The sequence below is a fragment of the Arachis ipaensis genome, chromosome B2, assembly GCF_059453495.1.
Source record: "Arachis ipaensis isolate K30076 ecotype BB chromosome B2, ASM5945349v1, whole genome shotgun sequence".
NCBI classification, from domain to species: Eukaryota; Viridiplantae; Streptophyta; class Magnoliopsida; order Fabales; family Fabaceae; genus Arachis; species Arachis ipaensis.
Genome location: NC_142437.1, coordinates 113,466,882 through 113,479,598, shown reverse-complemented (window position 1 = coordinate 113,479,598; position 12,717 = coordinate 113,466,882). Strand labels below are relative to the sequence as shown.

Below are 12,717 nucleotides of genomic sequence, written 5' to 3'. Positions count from 1 at the left end.
CCTATCAACAATCAGCCTCAAACCAGCTCCAACCCTTCCAATAGCAAACCAGAGCCTGCAACAAGTGATAATATCAATACTCTGCAGTTAAGTAACCCTCAAGTCAGTCAGCAAAGCCCTACAGCACCCTCCTCAGCCCCAATTCCTATCCCCATCAATGACATTGAGATTGTCCTACCTATTACTGACCCTCAACCTGTACAACTAGTCCCTACCCAGAACCTTCACCAAATGGTAACCAGAGGCAAAGCTAGAATAGTTAAGCATAAGCTCTTCTTGGCAAGTGTAGAACCAAGAAATGTTAAGCAAGCACTCAAGGTCCCTGAATGGAAGGTAGCAATGGACACAGAATATGAGGCTTTGATCAAGAACAATACATGGAAGCTGGTGAAACTTCCACATAATAAAGATGCAGTTGGAAGCAAGTGGGCTTTTCGAATAAAGTATAATGCAGACGGCTCTCTGCAGAAGTACAAGGCCAGGTTGGTTGCTCAAGGCTTTGCTCAAAAGTCAGGCTCTGACTTCACAGAAATTTACAGCCCAGTAGTCAAGCCTACCTCAATAAGATTTCTGCTCTCAGTTGGCTTGTCAAGGTCCTGGACAATTAGGCAATTAGACGTGAACAATGCCTTCTTGCATGGGGACCTCACTGAAAAAGTGTACATGAGGTAGCCCCAAGGGTATGAGCAAGAGGATCCCTCATTGGTGTGCAAATTAATTAAAGCTCTCTACGGACTTAAGCAGGCTCCTAGGAAGTGGTACCATAAGCTGGCATGTGGGTTAAAAGACCTTGGTTTTGCAGCAACCAAGTCAGACATAGCAGTGTTTGTTCGTAACAGCAACAATCTAAAAACTTATGTTCTTATGTATGTAGATGACATAAGTGTAACAAGTGAGTCAGCCAGTTTGGTCAAGGAAGTCATTCAGAAGCTAAATTTAAAGTTTGCTCTAAAAGACTTGGGGGATTTGCATTACTTTCTTGGAATTCAAGTCACCAAGACTAAAGATGCAGGTTTAGTATTCACACAGCAAAAATACATTGAAGAATTGATGAAGAAGGCTGGCATGGTAGGGTGCAAAGGCTGTCACACGCCTCTTCCCTATACAACCAAAATCACAACTCTTGGAGGGTCAAGCTTCAATGATCCAAGTCTCTACAGATCTGTCATAGGTAGTCTGTAGTACTTGACTATTACCAGACCTAAAATCTGCTATGCTGTCAATAAACTTGCTCAATTTGTTTAATCTTCTCAAGATTCATACTGAAAACTGGTGAAACGTGTGCTAAGGTATTTAAATGGAACTGCAAGTCATGGTCTCCATATAAAGAAGGGCACTGCTATGAGGATCACTGCATACAGTGACTCTGACTGGGCTGGTGATCCAAAAGATCGAAATTCAACTAATGGATACTGTGTATTTCTTGGCTCTAACCTAGTTTCCTGGGTGTCGAAAAACCAGACAGCTATGGCTAGATCAAGCACTGAGGTTGAGTACAGAAGCATGGCAGATACAGTAGCAGAATTGATTTGGATAAGAAACTTGATGGTTGAGTTAAGACTCCCTATTCCTGAGGCACCAATGCTGTACTGTGACAATTTAAGTGATGTGTTATTAACAGCAAATCCCATCCTGCATTCCAAATCTAAATATTTTGAAATAGATCTCTATTTTGTTAGAGATCATGTCAATGGAAAAGAAATCAGAGTGAGTCATATCCCAGGAGCTGTGCAAATAGTCGATGTATTCACAAAGGCTATTTCATCTGAAGCCTTCCTACACTTCAGAAGTAAGCTCAATGTCAGTGACCAACAACAAGTTGCAAGTTTTCATCAGAAAGTGAAAGCTAGAGATGATGTTGTTAGACAAAAGAAAGCTGCAAGAAAAGGAAATTAGAGATGATGTTAGAGGTTGAGCAAAGAGCTTGCTCTGCTGCCTGCTCTGCTACTTAGAGATGATATTAACATTGTTCAGTTAGTTGGTTAGTCTAGTAGGCTGTAATTCAGTTTTTTGTTAGAGTTAGTGGGCCCCTGCTGACTCAGTAGAAGCTTTTAGACCAGTGCTCAGCTATTCAGTTAGTTATAGTTAGTTTCCAACTGTCATAGATCAAGTTAGTTGCTAGAAGGTTCAGCTGTGTCTATAAATGCCAATACTCATATGTACAGTAACAGTTTTTCACTTCAGTTCAATACACACATGCTTTCAGCCCCATTCTTCTTTCTCTCCTCTCTCTGAATTCACTCTGAGGCCTAGTACCTTTCAGGCATGAAAATCAATATTTTGTTCCACCGTTGGTGAGAAATTCTATAAAAGAGTGAGATAAATATTCCCTTCTATGATCAGATTGCAAAGCCTTAATCTTAAGACCAGTGTGATTTTTAATTTGACTCTTAAATTGAACAAATGCTTGAAAAATCTGAGCTTTAGTATGCAGCAAAAAAAATAGAGGTATACCTAGTAAAGCATCAATAAATGAAACATAGTAGCGAAAATCATCTTTAACAAATGATAAGGAATGCATTTTGCCCATACAACAAAATCTGACAAAGTATCTGTTTTTATTGAATTTGATATAGGTGTGTTACATGAGTTCAAGATTTTCTTAATAACTATAGAAAAATATGACCTAATCTATCATGCCAAACAGAAAAAGAGGAGCATCTCACACCAAAAACACGAAGATAAGCAAAAACAGATGATGAAAAAGAAGAAGTACAATTAAAAGTAAGTAAACCAGAAGGAAAAACACGAGCTGCATTTTCCCATAATTTGTCTATATATTCACAATGAAAAGAAGTTATTCACATCCTCATCAGATACAACACAAATGATACATTTTATTTTATTCTTTCCAGTGATTTTGAGCCTGCAATCTCTTTTTTGTGTTTAGCTTTTAAAGTACCACAAACTAGACTAGAATATCAACTTCAGGTGGGACAATTCCTTCCTTATGTTATCAAAGAAGTGTTTTGATTCAATTATACCTAACTTTTCTCCAATTATTGTCTAATAAATATTTGACCAAAAAATATCCATCTTCCCAGAATTTTCAAATGGTGTCATCTTCTATATTTGCATTCAAAAAAATATTTTGTAAGATAATATGAAGTTCCTCACAATGTTTATGTTGATTTAAGAAAATAATTAATTAATAATGATGATAAATATTGATTTATTGGGTTAAATACCCAATTGGGTTTAATAGTTTGATTTAGTGATGCACGCCCAAAAATTGATCAAACTTGCAACCCAAATCTGTGTTGGTTGAAGCCCAAAGCGTGAAATCCCATGGATGCTGAATAGGAATGAAAATCCACTAATCAAGCTCAATGCATCTCAAGCAAAAGAAAACTAACCTAAAGCTAAGTTTCAGCATTATTCTTTTTGGGTAAACACACGAGAGAGCTTCATCTTCAATCTCAAATACACTAGAGAAGAAAGAAAGAGAAAGGTTAATCAAGAAAGCAAAAATCCAATCACACAAATTAAAGCATGTTAAGCTAAGTCAGAGGATAAAGGTGATTTATTTCTATTTGCATGCAAGTTAATTTCTTCACTTCTTCTCCAAATATCTGCAATACCAATTTGAGATAAACGAAGAAAGTGCGTCTATTTATCTCTGCTTCAAATCTATGGCCTACATTGTTACTTAGAGCCAAAGCACAATTTCAAGGGTTTGGATTTGGGATTATCACTAAGCAAGCTCATTTCTGCTGCTCTGTTGTCCTCGGTCAAGCAAATGGATCAGATTTGAAATCCCTAATTCAAGGGTTGATTGAAGAAAAAGAAGGGATGAATTCTGAAAGCTCAAGGTCCAAGAAGTTGACTTGGGAGAAATCCTAATCTTGGCTCAGAATAAGGTACAAAAGGAAAAATTGAATCTATTTGGAAAACAAAGAGAGAGAATCCGAGAGAGAGCAAAAAATAAATCTTCGCCATTGAATTTGAAGTTTTGGAAGCATCGCACCTACGCTAAAGGGAGCACTCTGCCAAGATGAAGAACAAGGGTATGAGTTCAGATGCTAGGTTCAGTACATAGAGTCAAGGCTGTCATTCATCATCTCTTTCATGTTTTACTATTTTGTGTTTCAATTTCAATGTATATCTTTCTTAGTTTTCTTTGAGAGGTAAAAGGCAAGAAATGGAGGCATTGAGAAAAAGCCATAGAGTGAAAAAGGCTAAGAAAAACACTTGAGAGAAAAGTCAAGAGTGATTTCAGATTTCTTTTGGTTGTATTTTCTATTTTGAGTCATGTACCTAAAAGGTATCCCTTGCTAAGTTGGGTAAGCACTTAGTGTGATGAGTCTAGGTATTAGCATAGCCAAGTCAAGTTTATGTTGAAATGTGTGTGTCCAGATAGGATTACGTTGAGTCCTAAAAAATTGGTATATGTAATACTTGGATTGATAGTAAAAATTTCACCAACGTTGTGGTGGAGACTGGACGTAGGTTGCATTGCATAAGGCAACTGGATCAGGATATATGGCTGTGTCACCTTCTTCCTTTCTGCTCTAGTTCTATTTATCTTATTTTTTTTAGACAAAACGAAATTTCTCCTGTATAATCTGCTGTGCAGACTAAACTGAAGCAAAGTTTAATTTCTGGTTTTAAGACTTAATTAATCAAAATTAAAGAAGGTCATAAATTCAACCTCCTCCCCCCTTCTCTAAGCCTTCTGGAACCTTCAGTTTACTCTCCTATTAAAAAAAATGTCTTCTCTATCTAAGATTCTAATTCCACAATAGACCATTCCAAAAGTCACCATAATCAGTTCCAACCTCCGCATAGAAATCCTATAGAATCTTGGGAACTTGCCTTTTAGCCTTTTCTCTCTAAGCCACAAATCTTTTTAAAATTTTGTCTTACTCCCATTTCCAATACATATCCTAAATCCTTCAACACTATTCCTTTAGGGTGTGTGTCGTTGGGAGAATTATAAATAATTCCTAAGAATTTTAAGATGGGAATATCATATTCCTATATTTGATTCAAAATTTGAAAAGTTATTTCCAAACAAATTTGATTTCAAGAAATTAAAATACCATCATTTCAATTTTCAACTTTTTCTTGACTATATTTAATTCCCATAGAAATAGAATCTGAGTAATAAAGTAATACTTAAACCACACACATCCTTAAAATAATTGATTCAATTCACAATATTCATAATGTTCTTCCATGACCCATTTGACTTTGGATCCGCATTTTCGGCTATCTATTTTTTAATCCTCTTTTATTACATGAAACAATAATTTTTTTAAATTGATTTTTCTTTCGGAATTTTTATTTTAATAAATAAATTAATTATAATAATTACTAAAATAAATAATTTAAAAAATATTTATCAAAATAAATACTACTTTTTTATCTCGTTTACATTGTAAACGAGATAATTTTGTATGTATATGTGTAGTTTTTTTAATTTTCGTTTATCTCGTTTACATTGTAAACGAGATATATGTATTTATAAATAATTAAATATAATTTTTGAAAATAATAAAAAATATTAATGATTTAAATTGGACAAAACTCTTAAAAATGAAACGTTTCAAATAATAAAGAAGATGGACGATTTTAAATAATAAGAAAGATAAACAGTCCATTTTAAATGATAGGAAAGATGGACTGCCCATTGAAAATAAGCACGTCAACACGTTTATGTGGAAGCACATAAGTGCACCATTAAACTGTCCACCGTTAATACGATTATCTTTTTTCTAACTACCTCACTATTAATACTATTATTTTTAACTGACAAAATTTTTAAATTTTTTATGTACTCTCTTGAGTATTAATTTTTAAATTCAAATTATATATATTTCAAATTTTGTCTGTTGTATGGGAGTATATAAAAATTTAAAATATATTTAAATTTCGTTTACTGTATGAGAATATATTTAAAATATGGGAAGCATGAAGTTGATGCATGATAAATAAAACAGAAAAATTCTCACTTATTTATTCTCATCAACCACTCCTAACAATGGGCAAACCTCTCCTAACAATTGCCAAACCGTTTTCTCCTCCTCTTCATCTGTTTTATTTATCCCCGTCAACCTCTCCTAACAATTTGCAGACGGTTATCTCCCACTCTTTCTTTGTTTATCTCCCTAACACACAATTAAAACGGTTATCTCCCCCTTCTTTCTCTATTTTATTTATCCATCAACTTCACGCTTCCCGTCTTTCAATTTTTAGGAGTGGGAACAGTTACTGTATTTATTCTCATCATGGAACTTGAACATCGTACACATTTTTTATTTTTTAAATTTATTAATATTTTTTATTATTAATATTTTTTATTATTTTCAGAAAATATATTTTTATATTTATAAATACATATATCTCGTTTACACTGTAAACAAGATAACATGTATCTCATTTACACTGCAAACAAGATATACAAAAATTGAAAAACTACACATATCTCGTTTACACGGTAAACAAGATACGTACAAAATGTTAGATTACTTTATAAAACTAGTAATTTACGCACCTCCAGCCATTGCCAATAAATTCTTTGATTTAATTTGGAACTTCCAATTCTTGAATCACAGAGAGCCAGATGGAATCAAGGTGTATTTTTTTTTGTTGTTCTTGTGATCAGAATTGGGGACCCAAATTTTATAAAGTTTATGATAAACAGTCGTGTTCTTTCCATCAAAGAACAGACCAACTATCAATATAATAATGAATAATTACAACACCACCAAAACTAATTTCTATATTAACAAATTGGACCACAATTAGAATAAAAATTCTAACATTCTCCCACTTGGTCCAATATTTGTTACGTATAGTTTGTAATTACATACTATGCTTAAACAATTAAGACAAATTACACGAATCATAGCGGTAGTTTCTCATTAATCGAGTATTACCTTCTATGTATTACAATATAATATCTCCTAACTAAATAAACTCTTCATGTGATATTTCTGTAGGAATAAGCCCAATGCTTATTCTAGGTCCTTCACTGAATTTTATTTGTCATTCTCAATCATGTATGCGCATATATACTGACCAAATGAGAAACAAACAATAATAGGAATTTCATATCCAAATATGTCATATAATATAACATAAGTCATATAAGTGACGTTACAGAACATAAACCATACTAGTAACATGATCCTTAAACAATTATGGTGGCATGTGTAACAGTCCAGACCACCCGCTAGCACGATATTGTCCGCTTTGGCACACAAGGCCTCACGGTTTTGCCTTTGACGATAGGGATGATAGCCGAAGCCCCCCACACTCACTCGTCAAAACGCGTCATGCTAGGGAGAGGTATCCACACCCTTATAAGGCATGCTTCGTTCCCCTCTCCAACCGATGTGGGCCTTACAGCATGCCTTTTGTCAAAGGATCAGCTATCATCTGTTTAGTACTAATATGCTCTATCTGTACCTCATTAGACCTAACTCGGTCTTTAATGGCTAAGTACTTAATATCGATGTGCTTACTTCGACTACTACTTCTATTATTCTTAGTCATAAATACAGCAGCTGAATTGTCACAATATATTCTTAATGGCCTAGAGATACAATCCATAATCTTAAGCCCAGAGATGAAATTCTTTAACCAAACACCTTGTGATGTAGCCTCAAAACAAGCAATAAACTCGGCTTTCATGGTAGAAGTGGCTACAAGTGATTGTTTTGCACTCTTCCAAGATACTGCTCCATCAGCAAGCATAAAGATATATCCCGACGTTGACTTTCTAGAATCAACACATCCCGCCAAGTCTGAATCTGAGTATCCAACAATTTTTAAATTGTCGGTTCGTCTATATGCAGGGACGGACATAAGGGGGGGCAAGTGGTGGCCTCAGCCCCCCAACTTTTTTTAATAGTAATAAGTTATTGTGTATAATTTAATTTTTTTAAAAAAATATTTAGTATTTAGTCTAATATAAATAAAAGTTCAGTCTAATTTAAATATTAATAATTTTTAATATCTAAAAATAAGTAACAATATTAAAAAAATCTGAAAAAGATATTATTACTAATATTTTTTAATTAAATAAAAATTTTTAAACCTCATAAAGTGGATTCTTTTTCTTTTTGTGGCCGTTTTTTAATTCGTTTGGTATTAATTCTCTCTGTTTCAACTGTTATAATTAAGAGATCTTTTTCAACTATGAATATTGTGAAAAATAACTTAGAAACAAAATAAAAGATGAATTTCTTACTAATTGTCTTTTAATTATATTGAAAAGAAAATTGTTGAAAATTTTGACACAAATTCTATTATCGGTGAATTTTATGATACGAAGAATCGACCACTTCGTTAGTAAGAAGTATACACATTTTTTTTTACTTTAAAATATATTCTCTATCCGTATATTTTTAATATTATATGTGTTATTGCCCCTCCCCCTCCCCCTCCCCCCCCCTCCCCATAATATCATTTCTGGATCCGTCCCTGTCTATATGTAAGCATGAAGACCTTGGTCCCTTGAAGGTACCTTAAGACCTTCTTTGTAGCTCTCCAATGGATAATTCCTGGATTGCTTTGATATCTTCCTAACATGCTAACAGCAAAAGCAATGTCAGGTCTTGTACAGACCTGAGCATACATTAGGCTTCCAACAGCTGAAGCATAAGAAATATTTTGCATCTGTTTCTTTTCAAGTTCATTTTTGGGACATTGATCTAAGCAGAATTTATCACCTTTCACAATAGGTGCAACACTTGGTGAACAATTTTGCATTTTAAACTTCTCGAGAAATTTATTAATATAGACTTCTTGAGATAAACCTAAAATTCCTTTATGTTTATCTCTATGAATCTTTATGCCAATGACATAAGATGCATCACCCATATCTTTCATATCAAAATGTCTAGAGAGAAATTGTTTCACTTCATGTAACAATCCTAAATCATTTGTTGCAAGCAAAATATCATCTACATATAAGATGAGAAATATAATCTTGCTCCCACTAACCTTGTGATATATACATTGATCAGAAATATTTTCAATGAATCCAAATGAAGAAATCACATTGTGAAACTTCAAATACCACTGTCGGGAAGCCTGCTTAAGACCATACATTGCTCTCTTAAGCTTGCAAACTAACTCCTTACCAGCACTTGAGATAAACCCTTCGAGTTATCTCATATAGACCTCTTCTTCCAAATCTCCATTAAGGAAGGCCGTTTTCACATCCATTTGATGCAATTTCATGTTAAAGTGTGCTACCAATGCCATAATGATGCGGAAAGAGTCTTTCTTTGAAACAGGAGACAAGGTTTCCCTGTAGTCAACTCCTTCCCTTTGAGTAAATCCTTTGGCAACAAGTCGAGCCTTGTAGCGCTCAATATTGCCTGATGAATCTTTCTTGGTTTTAAATACCCATTTACAGCCAATGGCCTTTTCCCCATCAGGCAATTCTACAAGATCCCAAACTTGGTTATCTGCTATAGAATTCATTTCATCCTTCATAGAATCTAGCCAGAAATTGGAATTACAACTTTCCATTGCTTGTGAAAATGTCGTTGGGTCATTTTCATCACAAACATCATAGTCAGACTCAGCAAGATACACTACATAGTCACTAGAAATTGCAGGCTTTCTTATTCTTGTTGATCTTCTTAATGTTACAGCATCAACCTCTTGTAAAGGTAGTGGCATAACAGGTTCTCCCTCTTCTTGAAGTTGCTCTTGAGCAATATGTTCTTGAACAATATTTTCATTATGAAGAGTTTGATCCTCCACCATATGATCTACTTGAACATTATCTTCATGATGTGGAACATTAGTAATAGGTTGTTCTACATTGACCCTATTTGTATGGGCATTGTATTGAACAATCATTCTTGTACATGGAGAGGTTTGATAAACATTATCATTCTCAACAACTTTAAGAGGATGATTTCTCCCACTTTCCACATCATGCTCTAAAAACCTTACATTTCTAGATTCAACTATTTTACTTGAATGGGAGGGACAATAAAATCTGCAACCCTTAGACTTTTCTGCATAGCCGATAAAATAGGCACTTATCGTCCTTGGGTCCAACTTCCTTTCTTGTGGATTATAAACCCAAACTTCAGCAGGACAACCCCAAATACGTATATGATTCAAACTATGTTTCCAACCTTTCCATAGCTCAAATGGCGTTTTAGAAACTGCCTTTGTTGGAACTCTATTTAATATATACGCAACTATCTTAAGAGCTTCACTCCACAAGGATAAAGGAAGATTGGAGTTGCTAAGCATACTCCTCACCATATCCAGCAAAGTCCTATTTCTTCTTTCAGCCACACCATTTTGATCTGGTGTGCCAGACATGGTGTATTGTGCCACAATACCATGCTCTTGAAGATACTTTGCAAATAGACCAGGTGCTTGTCCACTTTCAGTATATCTCCCATAGAATTCTCCACCTCTATCTGATCTCACGATCTTAATTTTCTTTCTGCATTGTTTCTTTACTTCAACTTTATAAACTTTAAAAGCGTCTAATGCCTCATATTTATTATGAAGCATATAGAGATACATATATCGTGAATAATCATCAATAAAGGAGATGAAGTATTTCTGACCACTTAAGGACATATCAAGACAAACATATGTCAGTGTGAATTATTTCTAATATGTCAGAACTCCTCTTAGCACCTTTTTTAGACTTTTTGGTTTGCTTTCCCTTAATGCAATCCACACAAGTATCAAAATCAGTAAAGTCTAGAGTTTCAAGAACTCCATCACTTACTAATTTCTTTATTCTCTCAATGGAGATGTGTCCCAACCTTCGGTGCCACAACATGGAGGATTTTTCATTCATACCATTACCATGCATAACCATAAGACTAGATGGAACATTATTAGCTAAATGGACTTTAAATAAATCACCAATTAAAGTACCACGTCCAATAATATTAGAATTTTTAACAATGTCAACAGAATCATCATAAAAATTTATACATAATCCTTGTTTTACAAGCTTAGATAAAGAAATCAAATTTTTAGAAAAATCTGGAATATAAAAGGTTCTTTCTAAATCTAAAATACAACCAGTACTTAATACAAGCCTAAATGTTCCAACAGCTTCCACACGTAAACGTATCCGATTGCCCATATAGATGCTCAGTTCACTTCCTATCGGTTTCCTTTTCCTTATGAAACCCTACATGGTATTTGAAATATGAATTTTAACACCAGAATCAATCCACCAAGTGTCATGACATATTTCAACAAAATTAGATTCAAAACACACTGAAGGAATAAGATCACAAAGGTTAGTACCTTTCTTTTCAAGCCAAACTTTAAATTTTGGGCACTCCTTCTTCATGTGTCCTTTCTTTTTACAAAAGAAACACCGTGCACCTTCTTTCTTCATAGGATGGGATACAATACCCTTTCCTTTCTTCTTATGAGCTTGCTTTTTACTACCCTCATTTGTCACTAATAGTGCACTTTCACCAAGTTCCTGAATTAGCATTCCTTCCTCTTGCACACACATCACCAGTAATTCATTAATGGACCATTTTTTTATGTGTGTTATAAGAAATCTTAAATGGTCCGTACTGGGCAGGAAGAGAATTCAGAATAAGATGCACCAGAAATGAGTCAGAGATCTCAACCTCTAAAATTTTCAGTTGTGCTGCAATGTCTCTCAACCTCATGATGTGTTCACGCACACCTCTTACGCCGGTAAGCCCCATAGATGACAATTGTGCCATTAGGGTGCTTGCAAGTGCCTTACTAGAAGACTCAAACTGTTCATCAATAGCCTTCATATAATCCTTGACATTCCTACAATCAGGAATTGAACCTCGGATACTAGCTGAAATACGAGACTTAATGAACATCATACTTAAACGGTTGGATTTCTCTCACCGTTCATATAATGCTACCTCGACTTGAGAACTAGCATCAGTAGGTGTCGGAGGCTCTTCCCTACGAAGAGCATAGTCAAGATCTGCACACCCTAAGTGAAAGAGAATCTTATCTTTCCATTCTTTATAGTTGTCACCACTTAACAAATGAACTTCAAATACAGTTTCAGATATCATTACTGTTGCAAATAATAAATCATGCTAACATTACTCAATTTTAAATAGGCACATCAAAATCCATAATATATGATAATACATGCCAATGCAAGTCATATCAAAATAAATATAAATCATAGTGTTATTAAAATCTACCTGTGGGCAAAGATTTTAACACACATAATATTCACTAAATGAACTAAAGTATTGAAACTAGAAAATAAAATACTACTTCTTAATACATGTAGGCTAATTAAGAAGTAAAAAATATTTTCTATTTCAATCTAATTATATGTGAATAACATAATAAATTCCTGTGGGTAAGTTTATTATATAGTTCACAACAATTACAAATATATCATATTAATATTTATGTGATTTCTTTAAATATAATTATTATTAAGGATGTTGTGGCTACTCCTCAATAAATCATATATTAATCACAATATGATATGCAGCGGAAGAATTTATATTGCATGCAAATATAATCATTAAATAAATAAATTTAATAACATGATTAATATCAAAAGTGAAGATGAAATTTAAAATGATCCAAGTTCAAACCTCACTCCAACCAAAATTTAAATTTTATAATAAAATTTAAATTTTGAAACACAACAACTTCAAGTTTATTCTTTGTCTTCTTTCTTCCACCGTCTTCCCTTTCTTCTTCTCTCTTTTTGTTTTTTTTTTTTAATTCAAGAATAAGAAAACT

At 33.9% G+C, this 12,717-nt stretch overlaps 1 pseudogene; it reads right to left on the bottom strand.

The window, feature by feature from the left end:
• Positions 1–11,099: 11,099 nt before the first annotated feature.
• LOC148575271 (uncharacterized) lies at positions 11,100–11,924 on the bottom strand (annotated as a pseudogene).
• Between the last annotated feature and the right edge of the window lie 793 nt (positions 11,925–12,717).